General features: G+C 37.2%; 1 protein-coding gene and 1 pseudogene across 1 annotated transcript in view; both read left to right on the top strand.

Moving 5' to 3' along the window:
* The window catches only part of EYS (eyes shut homolog), a 1,562,674-nt gene that overhangs the window by 1,136,538 nt on the left and 404,307 nt on the right, over window positions 1-21,829 (top strand).
* Window positions 17,724-18,037, top strand: LOC112319242 (large ribosomal subunit protein eL36-like; annotated as a pseudogene).

The following is a 21,829-nucleotide window of genomic DNA, read 5'->3' as shown; positions in this document are numbered from 1 at the left end:
CAGCCTTTTTCGTAACATCATCTCAAGTCATTAATGTTTCTTTATATCAAGTGTGTTTTCAAACCAAAAGCTAACAGATACATGTGAGGTTATAGGTAGTGTTGTGGTTTTTTATTATTTTACTGAATGCAAAAACAAATATGACGTTTTAAGTGTACGCTAATAGGCAAATTAAAAGGCACTCATAAAGTTTTGGAAAATGGCAACAGATTGTTAGAAACTTGCTTTTGTAACAGTAAATTTTTTTTTTTTTGTAAAAGATTTGGCCACTTTAATTATACTATACTGCCTGACAATGTTGAAGCATTGTTAACAATAAAATTTTATAAAAATGCAATCAGGATATAATGTTTTGGTATATAAATTGTCAAGATTTATTTGAACTTTTAGGCAGTTAAATATTTTAATTGTGTATCTTCTTTGGTTTCTAAATTATAGTAAACAATTTCACTGTTTTCCCTGGATTGGGCAGAAAGAGATTTCTTATTAAAAATGGGGAGGCCCCGAGAATCTGAAACTCCTAAATTTGACTGCTGTACATGAAATTAAAAAGTGATAATTGCTATATATCTCAGAACTTATAAAGTATATATTTTCAAGTAAGAATAATTTCATTGCACCCTGGCTGGTGTAGTTCAGTGGATTGAGCATGGACCTGCGAACCAAAGGGTCGCTGGTTTGATTCCTAGTGAGGGCACATGCCTGGGTTGCAAGCCAGGTCCCCAGTAGGGGGCACACAAAAGGCAACCACACACTGATGTTTCTCTCCCTCTCCTTCTCCCTCCCTTCCCCTCTCTCTAAAAATAAATAAATAAAATCTTTTAAAAAATAATAGTTTCATTGCTAAAAATCTTCTTAAAAATGTGATTGTAAGACATATTACTGATATATGATCTTGGTCATAGTCCAACAGGTGTAATGTAATAGAAATGTACTCACTTGCAAGGATAATACAATGCAAATGGCATTCCTGAATTGACGGAGTACACAGCAGTTGTATAGCTACACTGTCCACCTAACTCGAAATGCTCTATAGGGTCTTTACAGGTGGCCATCCAGGTTCTGCTTAAAGATTGGATCCGGAGTTTACTACCTCATAAGACAGCCAATTACATTTTTCAGCTGCTGTAAGAGCTATAATGCTGTTATGCTGAAATCTGCAACTACAGCCTTTCTGATTGACTGTAATTGTTTTCTACATACCAGCCTTTCAATTTCTAAAGAATGATTAGGTCTGTACTAACTATATTGAAGCCAGGTATCACAGTTTCCATTCTCATATGATGTGATTTCTGGATGTTCCATCTTCTTTCTTCCTGTAGATGTGATACACTTCATCATTTATTATTTAGTTTTGACTTCCAGAACGAAACTCTTTCAAATGTGATCTGACAAATATGGGTTAGAATGAGTGCTGTTCGCTGAGAATTCAGTCTGAGATCAGATTAGAATGTTAGAGTTAACCCACTTTGATTCCCCATTCTCCCTGATTATTTAAGTATTTGGATATTTATATCTGCAACTTGTTTTAGTACCTCGAAGTATATTTAACTAGCACTTCAGTTTTGCTTTGATATATGGAATAAACTTTCCCTTTTGCAAATCATTCTCCTTGAAACATAATAGTTGTATAATTATATTTTGTGGAATCCATTCATGTTATCTCATCTACCCAATCACTAGGGCCAGCACTTCCATCTCTTGCTTCTTTCTCTATATGTTGAACATGAAGCCTCTTACACTATATAGTTTATAAATCTCAGCTCTTTCTGTATTTTTATCATAGAAGCATGTGGGACAACTAGTGTGCCTGCCCCTTTGTGAGTAGTTTCCCTTTGTACTATTTAAATGTTCTCACTAGAATCATTTAAAATTAGGTTGTCAGACTGTTTGGGGACCCTCTATGCCTTCTCATATGTGATGCTGCACATGTATTGGGGGTGGCGTGTTTAACTCTCCCGGGAAGATTGCAATAGGTGTTCCACACAGCTATTTTGGAAAATCCTGTGGTTTTTATTTGAAAGGCAGGCATTAGGAAAGAGTTCATGCTAAGTTCAGTACATGAGTGATTTCAATAAGTCCTCGATGCTCTGTGTGTGAACAAGGTGAATTTGGAGGATTTCTATGGCAGGTAGTAATAGGTGCCAACGGTGCTCATAGAAATATCTCAAAAATGTTACCATGGATATATGGGGGGGGGGGGTTGATTTACACAGATCCTGAGGAAAAACTGCCTCAGTAAATTAGCTGTCATAATATTTTTGTAAGTACTATTTGTTCCTTGCTTTATGAAATTGTTTGATACTTTGTAGAATATTTTCAAAATAAATTCTAATTTTAGGATTGTTCCTATCACTCTACAATAATAAGAACAAGTCTAGGTTATTGAGGCCAAGTCTAGGTTTTAAAAGTAAAAGTACATTATTATTGTAAAAGAATATATCTGTCTTCCTATTTTCTGTGCAAGAAAGTATTATACTTGGACCAAATTTTAGTGTTTGAGATCTTTGTATCATGCATATAATCATACATTTACTTTCACCATTACAGACCTTTTTGGAATAGGCTTTGTTACCTGTCTAGCATTACCCTCTTCCTTTATATTTACACTAGGGCACTAATGTGGCTTGTTCAGTCTCTCTGAATATTCTTACAACTTCATATTCAGTGAATTCTTAGACTTCTTGGCTCCAATTGAAGTCCAGAGCAGCAATTCTCCGCATTTCTCTTGGATATATTTAATAATTGAAAATAATATGATGATATTATTGCATGATATAGATTGCATTAAGATAGATTTTTTTACATAAAGTTTTAACTGTGATGGAACCTATTTCTATAGTAAAATTATAATTTGCAGAATTGAGTAAAATAGTAATAACAGATATTTCACTGTATAACCCATTTATGCAGGGAAATGGTATAGAGTGAAGATGACTTTCCAAGAACATTGTTAACTATGTTTAATTACAGGAAGTATTTCAAGGGTACAAAATTATATTGGTTAAATGCTTAGTTAAGTATTTTTAGAAGCTTAGCAGTTAACCAACAATAAATCTTCAGCCTAGTAATGAAACTATTAACCACAAAGGCAACAGAAAACAAGTTCAAGGTGTATCTAAGGACTGGAACTAACCTTAAAATATTCAGAAGAAAAGAAAGAAATCTTTAACCGTGATTATGCCAAGAGTATAAGGCATTTTTTTCCAAGGGCAATGTTTTATTAGAAAGGTAAGAAACTATAGTTCATTAAAAATTAAAAGTAATACAATTGAAATGTATCTGTTAAAGTAATAAGCTTTACAGGAAGAATGATAAATGTGTGTAGTTGTCTCTGATTCTATCAGACTGTGGACAGAGATTGAAAGTTTCCTATTCAGATGGAAATGGCCCAGTCTAGATGTCTTTAAGTACAGACTTACACATAATCTACCATCCAGACACTTAAGAAATTAAACATAAATAAGCAACATGTTAAAAAGAAAGCCCTATAAGAACGTAGAATATGAATTAGTACCAACTAAATATTACTTATTTCAAAGAATATATGAAGATGTAATTTGGACTAAACTAAAAAAGAATGCTTCTTGATGTCATATATTTCTATTTTTCCCAAGAGAAATGTGGAATTGAGGGAAATAAAGAGTTTTAGAAAATTCCAGTATTACCAGCAACCAAGTTAGAGGGGCAAAGCTTAGAGGGGCAACCAGGTTACCAGAGGGATGGTAATGCTTGATGGGATGTTACGCACCATCAATAACTGGTGAAGGCTGGCGATGCAGACCTGGAAGAAAACAGCAGAGGTTACATCCACTACTCTTAGTTGTCCTCTTTCCTCAGCTTCCAGTTGTCAGATATTCTCAACTAGACATATATTTATTCAATCACTTTTTCATGTATTCAGTCAACACGTAAGGACTGAGCACCTACAGACACTGTGCTCAGACTCATGGACATGATACGGGACCAGAGTGAATTCTCCTCATCCCCACAGGTGTGGGGTGGCCTCACGTGGGTTCTTGGCTTCCTGGATGAATGAATTCAGACACTAGCTGTGGAACCATCAGAACTTAAAGTTTATTGGTAGAGCAGAAGAATAAAAATGAGAATAAAAATGAACTACCCCACAGAGCAGTGGTCTCTCCTTCGAAGTGAGTCAGGGGGACCCTATCACCACCCTGCTTGTTGGGTTTCTATTTACTTTTTATTTCTATGGAAAATCCCTGGCTGTAGAGAAGAAAAGAATGGGGCTGAATGTTAGGTTTGTCTGTCATTTTAACAAGGTACAAGCTGTGGCCTTGTGTTTGTCTTTTATGGTATGGGCAAATGATAAGGGTATGGATGAGTAGTTATTAATCAACCTTTGCAGGAATTTTGTTTGTTTCAGAGTCTCCTCCTGGTCTGCTGGCATCTCCGGTGCCAAGTGCCATGTTGGCAGCACCTGTAGCAGACCACTGACTTAACTTTATTTGGTTTTAGTTTATATGAGATCTGTCCAGAAAAAGTCCAGCCACCTTTTTTAATTTTTTTAAAGATTTTATTTTATTTATTTATTTATTTATTTATTTATTTTTAGAGAAAGGGGAAGGGAGGGAGAAAGAGGAGGAGTGAAACATCAGTGTATGTTTGCCTCTAGTACATTGGAACATTATACCAATATGACCTGGAACATTACTGGTGACCTGGCCTGCAACCCAGGCTCGTGCCCTGATTGGGAATTGAACCGGCAATGCTTTGATTCACAGGCCCATGCTCAATCCACTGAGCTACACCAGCCAGGGATCAGCCATTTTTAATATAATGAGAACAATTTTTGTGACATCAATGTAACCTGGCAGCCAAGGAGAGTGGACTAGAATGTACATGTGTGAACAGTGACAACTTCACTGTACTGCTCAGTGGGGGTGATAGACGCTGCTGAATGAGCATGAGTACTGTGTGTCCATCACCTTCAAAATGACTGAGTAGAGCAATGAATTTACATCTTGTTTTGCATTAAGCTTGAACATTCCTTCATGGAAGCTATTTGGATAATTCAGAAAGCCACAGCTATGGGCCACTGGTGATTGGCAGCTTCATCACGACAACATGCTCACTGATGCATAATGTCTCGTGCAGAGTTTTTGAAGAAACATCACATCGCCCAGGTGACTCAGCCCCTCTACAGCCCAGATTTGGCACCCTGCCATTCTGGCTTTTCCTAAGACTAAAATCGCCTTTGAAAGGGAAGAGATTTCAGACCATCGATGAGATTCAGGAAAATACGACAGGGCAGCTGATGGCAACTAGGAGAACTGCGTGAGGTCCCAAGGTGCCTACTTTGAAGGGGACTGAGGCATCACTATCCTACATACAATGTTTCTTGTATCTTGTATCTTCTTCAATAAATGTCTCTATTTTTCACAGTATACAGCTGAATATTTTCTGGACAGACAGCTTATAATTCTCATGCCTCTCTCCCATATTAGACATAGCAGGATACACAACAAGACATAGCCCCATGGATATGCTTAAGCTCTTGTTCTCACTGGTTCTACATTTAGTATAGAGAGCAAAAATCTAACTTAAAACAATTCATTAATATTATGAAATAACTATGGTTTAGGATTTACTTTATCAGCTATGTTTTTTTTAACTGGAATTTTGACTGAAAGTTTGCTGAAGATAGGGAGATGTTAATTCTATTTCAACATTAAAGAAAAGCTTGTACAAAAACCTTGATATGATCAAACTTGGCAGAATGGAAGTTCAGAATGAAAACCGGTATAAATGTTATTCAGTAAATGAAGTGGGGAGAGCAGTAGACTGAGTATGTATAGCCAAATCATGTAGGACCTCAGAGTTACTATTCGTGGACAGTCCTTTAAGCAAGGGAACAATTTTCTGATAATTTATTTTAAATCACTGAACATGAGTGGAAGCATTGTGATATGATGGGATGATGAATGGAAGCAAGAGGAATTATTAAGAACCACAGTGCCTGAAAGCCAAATGGCCACCAAGTATCTTCATAAATGGAAATATTCCTGACCCCACCAAAAAGCCAATAAGACTTGTGAGGTTGCCCTGGGTGATGTGGCTCAGTGGACATGCCGGGGTTGCGGGCCAAGTCTCTGGTGGGGGACAGGTGAGAGGCACACACTGATGTTTCTCTCCCTCTCTTTTTTCCTCCCTTCCCCTCTCTCTAAAAATAAATAAATAAAATCTTTTAAAAAAAGACTTGGGGGGTTAATACATTGGCATTATATAACCATGGTTCTAGTTGGAAGAGGAAAAATTGAATTCTGAATTCTTCTTACAATCAGAATAAAGGCATATTTCAGTGTTCATCTCTTTATTACTTTCAACAAAAACAGAGGGCATGCAAATAGTTTCCCAGCCTTTGCATCTGGGAAGATGGAGCTCAGAGCTCAGTCCAGCCAGATCAATACAGTTGAATATTACACTGAAAATAAGTATCTAAATTAAGTATCTGTGAGACTTTCAGTATTTAAGGGAAGAATTTAACAGTGCCCATGAAGAGAAAGGGGCTGTAAGGAAAATACACCCATATAACTTAAAGATAATAAGAGCTTCAGGAGAAAATATGAGAGACTCTCTCAGGATAACTGAAACCCCAGGACACTAACATAAATTTTAAAAATCAGTTCATTTGATTATAGTACAGTTGAGAATGTCTCTCAAAAGACCCTATACAGGAAATCAGAAAACAAGCCACAGTTTGTAGAACGCATTTGCTAACCCATAAATGATGAATGGCTATAAAGATCAGATACAAATAAATAGGACAACCCAGAAAAACTGGACAAAAGATGTATGAAAAGATGCAAATTAAAGTTACAATAGGTTCTGTTATACAAATAGTAGATAGGCAAAAATGTGTACAGTTTGATAATAACAAGTATTGATAAGGAGAAAGAGTAACAGCTCTTTAGGAATGTACAACTTCTTTATTGCGTGTAGTTGCATGAATGCATATTCTACGCCAAGAAATTCTACTTCTTCCTCTCGTACATAACCACCAGGAAACATGTATAAGAGTGTTTATAAGATCACTGCTCTAACTCCATAAAACTGACATAATCCCAATCTTTGCTAACACTAGTAGAGAAAAATAAAATGGTAACACAATATTGCAAGTACAGAAGTGGAACTGAGTGAACTAGAAATAGACATATCAATGTAGATGAATCTACAAATGATATTGATTGAAAATAAGCAAACATAAATGATTAATACAGTACGTGCTGTTTTTATGAAATTTAAAAACGAGTTTAACTAAGCAGTCTGTTGCTCAAGTTAGGGGCAAAACGTAAGTAGAAAAATATAAAGAAAAATAAGGAGAAGTCCAGGATAGTGAGTACTCTGTGGAGGCACATGAGGCAGGCGACTGGACTGAGGAAACACGCAGAGGAAAGGCAACTGCTGCTGATGTTCTGTTTACTTAGTCACAGACAGGCACACTGTTTTATTATTGCACTTTAAAGTTTATATTACGTATTGATATGCAACTCTATTATTTATCAGTTATTACACATTACATGAAGCCTAACTACTCTACCACTTGGTTTTTCTATCAACATATCTTAGTTTCATAGAAATCTGCTTCATTTTCATTAAATTCTAGTGGTCAGTTATATGTGTTGACTAACCATTTATTCATACTTTTGATTTTTATATTAGGCAGTCATATTAAATATATGTCCTTCTTCTTCCCTCTCAATACTCCAAATAAACCTGTAACTATAAGGTCTACAAGGGCAAAAACTGCCCCGTCTTTGCCTTTCTAGTACAGTGATCTGCACTGTGTTCAGAAAAAGTTAGGAGTATACGCACGAGGTATTACATGCAAAGCCACTCCCTTAAACAGAACTTATAATTGCACTAAAATGAAGAACCTAAAGCAAAGATTTTAGTTTGCTGCAATGAACTGAGCACACAGGGTAGCCCTTGGAAAACTGCCTGTAAATAGCACAATTATTCTCTTTAGAAAATGTTTAATTGAGAATGAAAGGGTAAAGCTGTATCTATACCAGGAGTTATGATAAGTACTAAGGCTATATTTGGTGCTATTCAATCATTATTCATTCAATAAACTAGATAAATAAGGATGCTAATTTAAATTAATTGCCTAGGAATAATTTTACTCAAAGTAGGTTAATGTCATTCAGTAAAGTAGGTTTTATTTTAAACCATTTAAAAGATTATAGGAGATTTTTTTAAGTGGAAATGATTTCTGTTTTTCATTACAGAATCAAGATATATTTGTTGAAACATTCTAAAGATAAACAGTGTTAATAACTTGATTGTATTTAGCATATATATATTTATATAGCTTTTTGACTATGCTAACTACGTGATAATGTTAAATGTATTAAAATATAACAGATCTGTTAAGAGGTAATCACATAATGTAAAGAGAAAAATAATGCAGTTTCAGAATTTAAGATAGCAAGAAACAGTAGAATCAACAATTAAGAAAAATGAAGGTGGTACCATAAAAAGTATCTGTTGACTGACAGCAAATGTATATCTGTCTGGATAAATGATACATATCCATTTTCAAACTTGAAGCTCCAATTGGGTGTTTATTATTAATAGGAACAAAATTAACATTAAGACAGTTCCTGAAATTCATTGTTTTCTTTGTTTCTTTGTTTAGTTGGCTGCTTGGTTTTAAGTATCTTGCAAATATTAGGGATTATTAGATTTTTTTTTTCCTTTCCAGGACTAAAAAAGTAATTGGTTTTCTTTAAAGCAGAGAAATAGCATGAATCAGCCTAGGATTTTTCAACATGTTCCCTTTATTTTCTACTTCCATTTTATTCTATGAACAAATCCTATATAACTCGCAGTGGTTTCTCAGACCCTAACCGCTATGGTTTGACAGTTGATTTCAATTGTCTCTTATAATGGGAAACCATTCCATTTTAGGTGGGAAAGCAGTGTGGTTGCTTTGGTCAAGATCTGTAATAAGCTGATACCTGCTTCAAAGAGAAATTGATTCTGACCAAGATCCCACTGCCCTTTCATAAACCAGTTGACTGACAATGATGAAAGTCTATTAAATGTATATATATCACAACATCGCATTGTTCACCTTAAATAAATACAGTTTTATACGTCTAGCCAACCTCAACAAAACTGGGGGAGGAAAGTCAGTTAAAACATTATTCTTCTCTTTTAAAGCAATAAAAGCAATTCCCAATTCTCTAATAGAAACTTCACATGGTAAAAACCATATATATTTTTTTTTTCAGCCAGAGGGAGATATATGAGTATTGTAGAATGTTCTCATTTTCTTTTTTGTTAAATCAGAGCTAAATTATCTTCTGGCAAGAGCTGTCTGTGGCTGTAGCATCCTCTGCTAGGGACAATGGAGAGCATTTATCAATTCCCCCTCTTCCCAAGAGAAGAAAGAACTAAAGCACAGCAGATCTTCATACATAGTCTCCTTGGCCTAAAAGTAGAATTGTCTAAGCACTTCCTCTAACACTGTTCCCTTAATTTTTTTCCCATTTTGGTAAACAGTACTCTAATTTATTCAATTGCTTGGGTCAGAACCCTAAAGCAATTCTTTTTTTTAATTTTAATTTTTTATTGTTATTCAATTACAGTTGTGTGCCTTTTCTCCCCATCCCTCCACCCCACCCCAGCTGAACCCCCCTCCCTCCCCCACCTCCACCCTCCCCCTTAATTTGGTCCATGTGTCCTATATAGTAGTTCCTGTAGTCCCCTCTCCTCACTGTCCCCTCCCCACTCCCCCCTGACCATTGAGATGAAAGAGAATGCTTAGGCAACTGTCTCTATGGGAGTTTCCCCAGGAAAGGCAAGTTTGGGGCAAGCTAAACAGTTTAGTATTGGCTAGTTTGAAGAATTCTGGTGAATTTAGGGCTATTGGAGTGCTCCCAAGTTGCCCAGCACCATGCCCAGAGAAGATTATGGTTAAAGAACATTGTCTCGTGGGGTGGATGGGCCAGAGAGAGGAGGATGGTTCTGAAATGGTTAGTATGCATATCAAAGACACTCTTCTAGTGGAGTTTGTAAGAATTAACTACTAGTCCATGGAAGGACAGTCTCTCCCCAGCCAGAAACATTTTAAATGTCAAGTATCTTGATATGTACAAAATAAAAAGCAAGTTAATGCACTGTTCTTTGATGTTCTCATTTAATAAAAGTTTTTGGAGACCTTTTTATAACTGCACATACAGATCTACATTCTTTTTTAACAACCAAATAGTATTTCACTTTATAGGTATTTAACTTTTTATTTGCATTCCCAGGATGACAGATTTGTTGGGAGTTTGTAGTTTTTTGTTTTTGTTTTAGTTTTTTTGGTGGGGGGAGGGGCTAGGATGCTGCAATTAAATGCTGCAATTAAAAATTCACCCACTATTTATTTGCATTTAAGTACAAATGTACCTATAGGATAAAGGAAGAATGATATGTGCTTTAAATACAAAACCAGTATTTGCAATTAACTAAATTCCAAAAAGAGGGTACCAGTTTAAATGTGTAGAGATTGTAAATAATATAATAAATTATTAGTAAAAAAAAGCAATTTTTTATGTTTATGAGATATTCATATTTTTTCTCTTTTTCTGTGTTTAGATCTTTGGTTCTTTTTCTATTGGCTTGTTAATCTGTTTATATCAATCCCTTCTGTCATATATATTGGAAACAGAAATTGAAGTTTTTATTTAATTAAATTTACATACACTTTACCCTTGCCTCTGTTTTGTGACTAGTTTTTAGAAAGTTTTTCTTGCTTTAAGACTTGTTTTGTCCAGACAGTCATCTTGTGCAGTCACATTTTCATTGTATTTCTTCTGTTAAGTCTTTAATTCAACTGGAAACCATTGTACTGTAAGGGAGCATCTTACAGGGTTGTGAGAGGAAAAAGAATAGGGCTTCATTCTAGTCATTGGAGAGAGAGCCATTGAGGATAACAGAAGAGAATGTGGCCACGGAGGGCAGAACACATGGATGGAAAGGTGAGGGTGACAGAAGTTGCCATGAAGGGAAAGAGACAACAGAGCAGAAATGAGAAGCATAGAGCCCAAGGGTACCCGCCCTTCATGTCAGCTTCAGGATCAGATTTTGATGTACAAGTAGGACATCTTCCACTACTTTCTCATATGATACTGGCTGGACCGAGTAGCATTCCCATTATAATAGAGCACTTCAGATCTCATTGAGTGTTGTACTGCGGTGTTAATTTCATGCAACATTTCCCCTCAAAAAATAAAAGATGGGATAAATAAACTCCATGGGAGCATACATAAAACCTTTATTTGACTAAATATCTCCATGTTCCTCAAAAATTCAATGGGCTATATAAATAAGATAGCACCTCATTTTTTTCAGCATCCCAAGGGCATATTCTAAATAATTATTTTGAAAATTGAATACTTAAAGCATGTACAGTGTAACCATTTTCAACTCTTCTTGCTTTCTTGCACAGAAAACACAGCCCATCAACAAAAGTTCTCTTATAAACATGAGTGATAGACTTACCGCCCAATATTTACTATGGTTTTGTCTTCATGGCACTTTTAACTTCTTTTGCTGCTGTCAATCTGTTACCATAAAACCATCAGTTGGAGCACCGGAGAGACTCCTCCACTGGCCAAGATGGCAGCAGGTGGGGTTCTTACACTGAACACTTGAAGAGCTAGCGAGATAAGTGGAGAGAGGAAAAAGCCTTCTCCCTGCTTTGGTACCAGACTCAGGGGGAGGACCACAGGAAGGCAGGCCCATGTGCAGGACAAGTCAAAATGGCGCAGGGGAGGTTCGAGACCAAAGATCCCTGTCAGTCTAGCCCGGGGAAAGAAGGGTTTGGTGGGGAGGTGGACCCACCTGAAGCACATGAAAGTTTAGGAAGTTGATTAGTCATTTTAAGAAAGTACCTAGTCCATCCTAAGTCCCAACTAACATAATCCCAGTGGAACTAAGAAGCTCTCTTGCTCATGGCCTGCACTCACACAGTGCACTCACCTGTTCTCTCCATGGCCACATGGCTGCTAGGGCCTCCAGGAAGGAGCATCTCTCTCTCTTTGTCTTGCCCCCCTGGTGATGCACTAGCCTGTGCATTCTTGTGCTCTCTCACCCGGGAGCACGCTACCATGTGGCACCAGCAGCCCGGTGGCCCATGGCCATGCAGATTCTACATGCAGGCTCTAGGAGGAAGCCAGAAATGGACAGCTGCTGGGAACAACAAGACGAGCTACCCAGGTGGAGAGTAATACCACTTAGCAGCTGCCTGTGGACTCCAAAGGACTGTGCTTTAAAATGGAGCAGGAACTCTGGACACGGGCCTTTGTCTTGGCCTTGCTGAGGACACGGTTGTACTTTCCTCATGGCAGAAAGAGAGGGCATAGTCTTTGTGGCAGGAGTCTGCCACACTCCCAGGTCACACATCACCTAAATGAAACCTCTTTTCTTTTGTACCAGCCTCTGTCTCATGAGTTTGGCTTTTGTGGAGACGGTCAACCAAACCCTCATTTTTGTTGGATTGCAAATCTACTGTGCTACATCGAATTTGATAGAGCTTTATCGGATACCCCAATACCTGGTTAATTCGGGTCAGCCCCAGAGTGACACGGTGACTCTTCTGACAGACATGACTGCACAGGGGGCTGGGTCACGAGAGCCCTGACCACAGCTGTGTTCTAGGTGAGTGAGGCTGCCATAAATCTAACCTGTCCATCAGTGAAGTATCACTGTGACATTTTATCACATTTTGTCCTCAACTGACTTGCCTTTTTTAGCCAAAATTGCATATAAGATCTTAAATCAGCATCAGTTCAGTAACACTCTTTAAAAAGTGCTTTGTAATAATGGAAGTGAAAACTCACTGAACTGAAGACAATTCTACCCTGAGGAATATAATATTGTTACACTTTTGCTGACTGGTAAAACATTACTTACTCAGTTGTGGGATTTTTTTTAAGCTAAGCATTTTTTTATTGTTTTGTTTTTCAACCAGAATATTACCCAAACTTAAAACATTCTTGCTTGAGTCTAACCTATGTATTAATACCAAGCTAGAACTCAATCATATTTTAATTAAAACACTCATTCACTCATGAATTAATTGAGCATTTAGCATCTGGGTGTTATGAACTTATAATTTTGAGAGATAAAATTAGAAATTAAATTAGATAATACAAGCTGATTATCTTAGAGTTTTATTAACTCTTTGTAACTTTCTCTTGATTCTTGTTTTAATCTATAAACACTTGGTAATTAGGCATATTTGTAGTTCCTGCAAAAGTGTGCAATTCCACTTCATTATTTAATTTCACATTCCTTTATTAGATTTTTTGGTTCTCAGAATGTAAAGGTAAAAGCAACACAGTAGCCAACCCCACGTTTTTAAATGTGGTGATAACTTTGTTGCTTCTTAATGGAAAGAGGAAGGGTAATGTCGACCAAAGGGGCATAGGTTTGAATCAGAGAGTCTGTTTCAAAAGTAGCTTGGGGATTTGCACAAGTCAGACAAATCACAGCAACTCCGAAATCTCTATTGCTTTATCTTAAGAATTGATATAATTGCCACTCTCCTAATTTTACAGATCTTATTTCTGATCATCAAATGATTGACGGTGGAAGTAAAAGCTAATGTTATAGTATTTAGCTACTATACAAAAAAAATGTTTTTACAACTACTTATGTTAAAATTTCAAGACACATCTACCAGAATGGGGTATCATTACTGCAAGCATGCACATACTTGGAGAATCTGCAACAACAGATTATTTTCAAGTATCTAAGGATTTTTAAAAGATATTATGTATTTATTTCTAGAGCGGGGGGAAGGGAGAGAAACATCGATCAGTTTCCTCTCGCATGCTCCCTGACCGGGAACCAAACCTGCAACACAGGCGTGTCTCCTGACCAGGAATCAAACTGGTAACCTTTCGCTTTTGGGGGCAATGCCCAACCAACTGAGCCACGCCAATCAGGGCATTAAAATATCTCGGTATTTCTTTTAAAGAGAATCAGAGAAAATTTACTATTGCAGAGTGTTCATCATAAACTAAGAATCAGCCTGATTTGTCTACCACTATTCATTACATATTTTGAAAACACTTCTAATGTTGTAAGTCCCTGAATCTAAAAACCATCCCCACTCATAACTGTTTGCCTTTAAACTAACTAGCGGGTATGTGGAGGGTAAAAATCTAGGAGGAGGGCATGGTCATAATTCTATAATTATTTAACTGTGCTGACTCCAAGAAGTCTTGATGAGTGAAACACTACAGTTACTTTTCAGCAGACACCTACCATGATCCAGACTTTGTCCTTAGCGCTTTGTGGACATATCTCATTCATTTTCAAATGTGGAATCCATTGTCAAAGAATTTTACTGCTTGCCAAAAGTCCCACTGGTAATGGAATTACTCAGATGTGTCTAACTCCGATGTACTCTTTTTTTAAATTTTGTGATTCCAAAATGCATACTTTTGTAAATTTTACTTGAGTTTTCTATTCTCAATTTCTGATTACTATCTGCTCAAGATAAGTTTGTTGAAGAAGGTGAGATTATGTCACATTCTATAAATTATTGTCCAGATGTCTAGAAACCATGGAAATTTCAGATTTAGGTCCAGGAGGAGCCCAAGAGTCTCAGTTTGAAGTAGAGATAAATTAGCATCAGGTCAGGATAGCTCTAGGTAGTATATCTCTGAGTATATGCTTCTTCATATGGCTCTAAGTAATCAAGGTCTATTGTGATCAAGTCATATATACCTAGGGTTGAACTAGACTATATTTAGCTGTTTTATCTACATATTTTTGGTCTTTTCTTCCTGACTCTCAATTTGTTGTGAAAAAGTGGGACTTCTACAACAACATATCCATCCATGGAAAGAAATAATTATTCTCTAAAATGCACATTGTCATTGCTGTGACTTTAAAGGGCATGTATTATCAATCTCTGGCATAAACTATCCTATTACATTTTCCATGGTAATAAAGAATAAGAAAACTCAGATAACACCAATGTTCTGTGGCTTAACTTTGGGGAAAAATATGTTACTTTAGGAATGACAAAAGTGAGCTGAAGAAATTTTCCAATTACTTTTGCCCTGCTCCAATAAAACATTAGAAGATGTATCTTGGTTTCTCCACTATGATGCACTGGTTTCAAAATGTCCTTAACTCATAATATCTCTCTGTGCCCATGACCTTGACAATGTGACTCAGTAGCAACTCCCATCAGGAAGTGAAATCTGGTTTCCCACCTTGAACCTTGATGGACCCGTGACTTGATCTGGTGGGTGTTATGCAAGAGAAGAGACTTGGTGCCAGATCTAAGCCTGAGCTTCAGGAGGTATTGCACACCCCCATTGCTCTCTTGAATCCCCTGTGACCATCATGTAAACAAGCACTGGCTAGGCTGCTGGACAATGTAAAAGCACATGGAATAGAAGTGAATTATCCCAACTGAGGCCATGTTAGTTCATTTAGACCTACCAGCAGAAGCAGCAGCTGTCTGAAAAAGCCCGACTAAGACTCTGTGAGACAAGAACAGCCTAGTTGAGCCTGGTTCAGACTACCAAGCTGCAAATTGTGAGCCCAGTTAAAGTTTGCTGTTTTGAAGTGATTCGTTACCTGGCATTAGCTAACAAATTCATTCACTATTCATTACTGTGGGGTCAAAAGCTTCCATTTAAACCTGAAAACTAGGCAGCCTCCTCATTATCATACAGGCATTAATTTTTGCTCACTGGTGTACTGAAATGTCCGTCCAGTATAGCTGTACCAATTGAGAAGCTTCAGCTTTCACTATGCAATATGTAAATATGTAGAATGTGGAATGCAGCGATAAAATCTATCTTGGTAGATGTAGTTCTCCAAATTAAAGCACTTATTCAAGGACAAGAGCAGGAATATATTCCTAACAGTGCATATTTGAGATTCTAGCTTTTAGAATGTGCTCCTGTTTTTCAGAAAAGATACCAACCCATTCTTCACAGAGCCACAAAAGCACAACAGTTTTTAGATCCTAAGTTTTGGGATGGTGCCTTTAGGCATCCCTTCCATCCCTTCTCGATCTATATTTAATAAAGTACTGGGTTTTTTTAAACCAACATGTCAGTGGGTAATAGAGCTGAGCGATATCTCCATATGCTCTTGGTTAGTAAATACTGATATAGTCTTGGCTTTTATTTTGGGGAGATGAATATTGATAAATTAAAAACAACAATAAAAACAAATTCTATGAAAAAATTAAAAAGCAAGAGAAACAAACATCACCTCAAATGGGAAAGAAGACCTCTAAAATGCAGTCTACTCTATAGGATCCAGGAAAAATATATTAAATCAAATTTTAAAAGCTATGAAATAGGACAATAATGTCATAAGGAAAGAATAGACAGGCTTAAAGGGACAAGAAGATGAGATAAAAAGTCAACACACTGAGATGAAAAGGGATCTAGGTGAGATCAGAGTGGATTGCAATAAAACTAAAATTGCAGAAGTTTGAGTAAAATACATATTGGATTTACTGAAGAAAGTTAGTGACTTGAGAAGTTCAAGTCAGTAGGAAAAAAAAAGAAAACTTCTAGAAGTATCCCCAAAATGACGAAGAAAAAAGGTAAAAGAGATATTATAATGAGATAATTATAACAGTTAACATATATTGTGTGATTACCATGTGCCAGGTTCATTTTTAATAGTACAGATTTCTTTTTTATCTTCCAAAAATACCGTAATATTTGTAATATTATTTACTATCATTATTTCATAGATAGAAAACTGAGGCGAAGAGTTTGAGGAAATTTCTCTATGCTACAGGCTTGTAGTAGTCAAAGTAGAACTTAAACAGAGACAGTCTGACTCGAGAAAAACTGCTCTTTGCACCAATGTAATACCATTGCTCCCTTTTTCCTGAAGAATCAAGACATTAAAAATAAAACTTGCTGGTGCTTTTCAAAAGGCTTGTGTGAGGAGATCAAAAGTTCATCAGAGTCTGGCAAAGTTAACAAAAAGAGAGTCATACGAGGTTAAGTCTTAGAAAAAATATTTATACTGAAAGAATAAGTTTAGATTGCTATAAGAACCCTGATAGGAAAAAAAACAAAAACAAAACGAGGTTACCTTCGGGATAACGAAAATTAGATATGCCCTAGAATTTTTCTGTCCTACAGTACATGTCAAAAGAAAACCATACAAATGAAGAGGGGCAATAGTAAAGGGTGTGGAAAATGTATCAAAAAATAGTGGCCGGATTTTCATTCGTGTGCTAATGAAATAGAAGTATAATCTTAGAAAGTATACCACTCATATAACACACATAAAAATGCTTTGTGTGCCCACCAACTAAAAATGAAGATTTCTGAGGAATAATGCTAATGTTGAATCATTTAAACATAAAATATACTATTAATATGATTATTAAAATGCATGCATATGACAATCTGAAATTTAATATACATAATATAAAATAATTGAGTAATATTTAGGATTTCAAAACTCAGGTCATATTGACAAATGTTAGGAAGTGAAGTGAGTTCTGGGTGTGCGTGCTGAGTTGAGGGTGAGGGAAAGAGTGAATAGCTTGTGCTGTAATGGGAGAATTGGCATAATTCAAAATCTATTTGATCACAGAACAAAAAGCATAAAATTCCCAGGAATAATCTCCTCACGTAGCATATAAGACCTATCTGAAAAGAAAAATTGAGTTGCACCGCAGCTACCACTGAGGAAAAGAAGCCATGGCTCTCCGTTACCCCATGGCCTGGGTCTCAACAAGGGCCACCAAGTAACAGAGAACGTGAGCAAGCCGAGGGATAGCTGCTGCCACGGGCGCCTCAGCAAGCACACCAAGTTCGTGCGGGACATGATCCGAGAGGTGCGTGGCTTTGCCCACTATGAACAGTGTGCCATGGAGCTACTCAAGGTCTCTAAGGACAAGAGGGCCCCCAAATTCATCAAGGAAAAGGTGGGGACACACATCCGTGCCAAGAGGAAGAGAGAGGAGCTGAGCAATGGCCTTGCAAACATGAGGAAGGCAGCAGCCAAGGACTGAGCCCCATCCCTCTGTGTAATAAAACCTGGTCAGGAATTTGGGGTTTCTGTGGTGGCACTTTGCATATGGTCTGTTTTCTGTTCAAGACTTCATCTCAGACAGTGGTGTTGGAGCATCACGGGAGGAACCGAAGGAAGCAACAGACAGGCAGTACTGGAAATAGTCTTTAATCATCATTAAATAGTTCGTAAGCATAAAAATAACTGATATGATAATGCCCATAGTTATACAAAGACTTGAATAAATAGAGGGGAAATAGGTAGAGAAAATTAATATCATAAATATTCACATCTTCCTAAATCAACTATGGATGTTTACACGAGGTCAGCCAAACAATAGCACCTCCATTTCAAAACTGGGGACTAAGTAAAGGTGTGAGTTTCTTCTTCATCTTACGTTGCCATTGCAGTTATCAGAGAAGTATAAGAACTACTCCATGGCAAGGCTGGAAAACTAGGAAGGGCACCAGTGCCAGTTGGGATTAAAATGACCTGTGAGTGACACAAAACGAACAAAAACCATGTGCCAATAAAAGATAGAAGTTTGTTTTACCTGTAAATATAAATAGCACCTGGCTAGTATGCCACATCATGGTCACCCGGGACCCAGGCTTCTAACTCGATGCTCTACCATCCTCACCATGCTGCTGGCACCTGGGGCTTTAAGATAACTAGTTGAACTCCAGCAATCCCAGCTTCACTCCAGTAAGCAACAAGGTGAAAGGATGAAGGGAATGGCCCCTCCATTAAAGAACATCTTACTTCTTATCTCTCATTGAGCAGAACTTAATCACACTAGAATATTTAACTTCAGATGGCTGAATACCCCAGTATATATAGTGGCTTCTAATATTTAGAAAAAATATTCAAAAGAATATTAAAGTGAAATATGTAGTCTCTTCTGCAGGCATACTAAGCAGATACAATATTGAAATGCTCCCGGAATAAAGCAGATGAGATGTTTTGTGTTTTGATGAATACCAACAGTAGAGGTGAGAAATATAACTCTGTATCTGCAAAATAGTAAATTGCTCTGTCAAAATAATTTTTTTCAGTGGGCAGAGTTAAACAGACAAGGAAGAATTTATTTAAGACTATTGCAATAGAGGAAAGTGATTAAACTCAACTATGCGGAGAAAAAAACCCACACCAAGAAGTTTGAAGCTCTGGAGTGAGCTAGTAGAAAACTATTGGAAGATGTCAGTGGGTAGTTTGGTTAGTATGATTAGTTCATCTGTGTTTTCTAATTGGTGTTTGTCCAAATTGGGCTCCTAACCTCTGACAGAGACTGAGGACTTGGGCCACCCACTTGCATGATGATGACATTTCCAAGGGATGACTCCCAGGTCCCCGAGAAAGACATTCCTGGGTCATACAATTGGTGGGAGGCTGGGAGAAAAATTACCTCTCAAAGGGGCAGAGAGATAATGTACAATAAAAAGTTTTCTAAAGGAAAGGCCCTGAGAAAAGGAAGGTCAGAAACCAATAGGCAGGAAGAAGCCAGTTTCAAGTTTATTCAAGCTGAGGGGAACATTAAAGTCAGCTTACTCATAACTTTATTCAGATAGCTCAGGGCTGGAAGCAAGAGCAGGCAGTGTAGTAGCTGGTTGGGCAATGAATTATCGAATGGTGAAATTGCCACCCCAGACTCTAGACTTTATAATTTCTGGTCACAATATTCGGTTCCCAGATATACCTGGAAGGAACCTTCAGTGGATGCCTCTCCTAGAGATTTTTGGGGCCTGAGAAAGAAATGCAACATATGTACAGATCATGTATCATAGAAATATACACTGGAAACCCATATGATCTTGTAAACCAATATCATCTCACTAAATTTAATTTAAAAAAGAAAAGAAATCAGATTAAGCCCCAGGTAATTTCAAATAGCCAACAAATATGGGGATTCTGTTCTCAGAAGGCAAGAACACAGAAGAATCTTTCATTTATTACATATGAGTAAAATGCTACTCCATAAGTGCAAAGTCTAGGTCTGTATGACTTTATAACAAAGTGGCAAAGTATTGGCCTAATGAATTCCATCCAGGTATTTGGCTGGCAAAGATACAGGTATGGTGTATTCTTGTACCAGTGTACTGGGTGCTGAGTCAGGTGCCTATGCGGGTGTGATATAGAGGAGGTTGTATAGGCAGATGTCTAGAGGTTTACACACATTCTTTGCTACCTATAGTGAGCTTTATATTAAAAAACATTCCAGAATGTGAGCAGCTACATTGCTGACACATATCCTCACTGCTTTATAGGATGATGTCTATACACTTTAAGGCAGTGATTTAATGTCTTGAGGTAAGTGCTGTTAAACTATGTTTCCTTTGCGTGATAATTGTGCTGACTGAGAAAAAGGGCAATGCTTATATTGTCTGGTAGGGTCTCTTTTGTCTTAAATTATGTAATGCAGGATTCAAGAGTCACATTTTCTCCTCTGTTTGTTTTCATTCTTTCACCTAATCCTCTGAGTTAGCTTGATAAAGTACAGGGTCCTTCCTGCATTTGCATTAAACAGTGTGGAAACTTCTGTGACAACATTTCTTCTCCAATTAGCAACCAGTTGATTTTCTTGTCTTTTTCATTAGGCCAGCCTGGGTGTGATCACTCTCCAGCTGCTTCAGTGCTCAGAACACACTGCTGGAGTGTCTCAGAGTCCCCTTAATGATGAATTGACTTGTAACATCCAAAAATTACAAATTTGAAATGGACCACCTGTATCATCCTGTATCATCATACTTCTAAATTCTTGTTTACTTTCAAATGTAGCATTTGAACAGAGTTCTTGCTCTACAGGAAAAGGTGAAGCAGATTGATTGAAGGAAGGAATGAATACAAGTAGCTTCTTAAACTCCCCTGGCCTTCTGCATTCTAATGCCAATGGGCTTCCATGGTGTAGTGGTACCAGCTGGAAGAGGGTAAGATGAAAGCTGGAAAAATTAACAGTAAATTCCAAAATTTCTGCTGGATCCCTTCAATATGACAGAATCAGGATCTTTCTAGTTACCAACAATAGAGTAAGATTGTGGGGACCCGTATGTAGAATTTCCTCCATTATCACAGTGTAAAATTAGGATAGTGACCACTGTTGCTGTCTTTGCTATCATCATCATCATCATCATCATCCAAGCCATTTAGTGCAGGCCTGGGGTATAAATGTTTCTAGATAGGAATTATACTAGGTAGCAATTTCTTGTTTTTAAATTGGGGAAAAGACGTAAGACACTTAATTCTATCCAATTAACCAAATGTCTTGTGTACTGACTAGTGCATATACTTTGCTTGATGATGGTCATACAAAGGTACATAGGTTGTTGGACCTACCTTTATATTTGTTTAGAGAGAGAAACAGACGCAACAAAGATACCTCCAATATCATATGGCATGCACTGTAGGGACACAGAGGAGAGAATTCGGACCAGCTTGGAAACTGAAGCCAAGCTGACGCTTAAAGAAGGAGTAAGGATAAAAAGATAAAAACAGGTAAAAAAGGAGTTACCTTTATGTACATAAAAGAACAACCTGTTAGAAAGCAACTATCAAGTACTAAATAAAGAAAAAGGAAAAGTTCTTGAATTAGGAATTTTTGAAAGCCTCAGAGAATAGATGGGTCTCCAACCATAGGGATGCATACATGGAGAGTCATACAGAGAAAACAGACCCCAAAACTGGACCCATAGAGAAAACTCACAGTTAGGAGAGTGAAACTTGTTTGAGACATGATTCGTGGACATGTTTTGTTAGAGTAAAGGATACAGAAATCACTCTGGTGTCAATTACATTTCTG

This window comes from Desmodus rotundus, chromosome 11 (assembly GCF_022682495.2).
Source record: "Desmodus rotundus isolate HL8 chromosome 11, HLdesRot8A.1, whole genome shotgun sequence".
Classification (NCBI taxonomy): Eukaryota; Metazoa; Chordata; class Mammalia; order Chiroptera; family Phyllostomidae; genus Desmodus; species Desmodus rotundus.
This window is presented reverse-complemented; position numbering and strand designations above follow the sequence as displayed.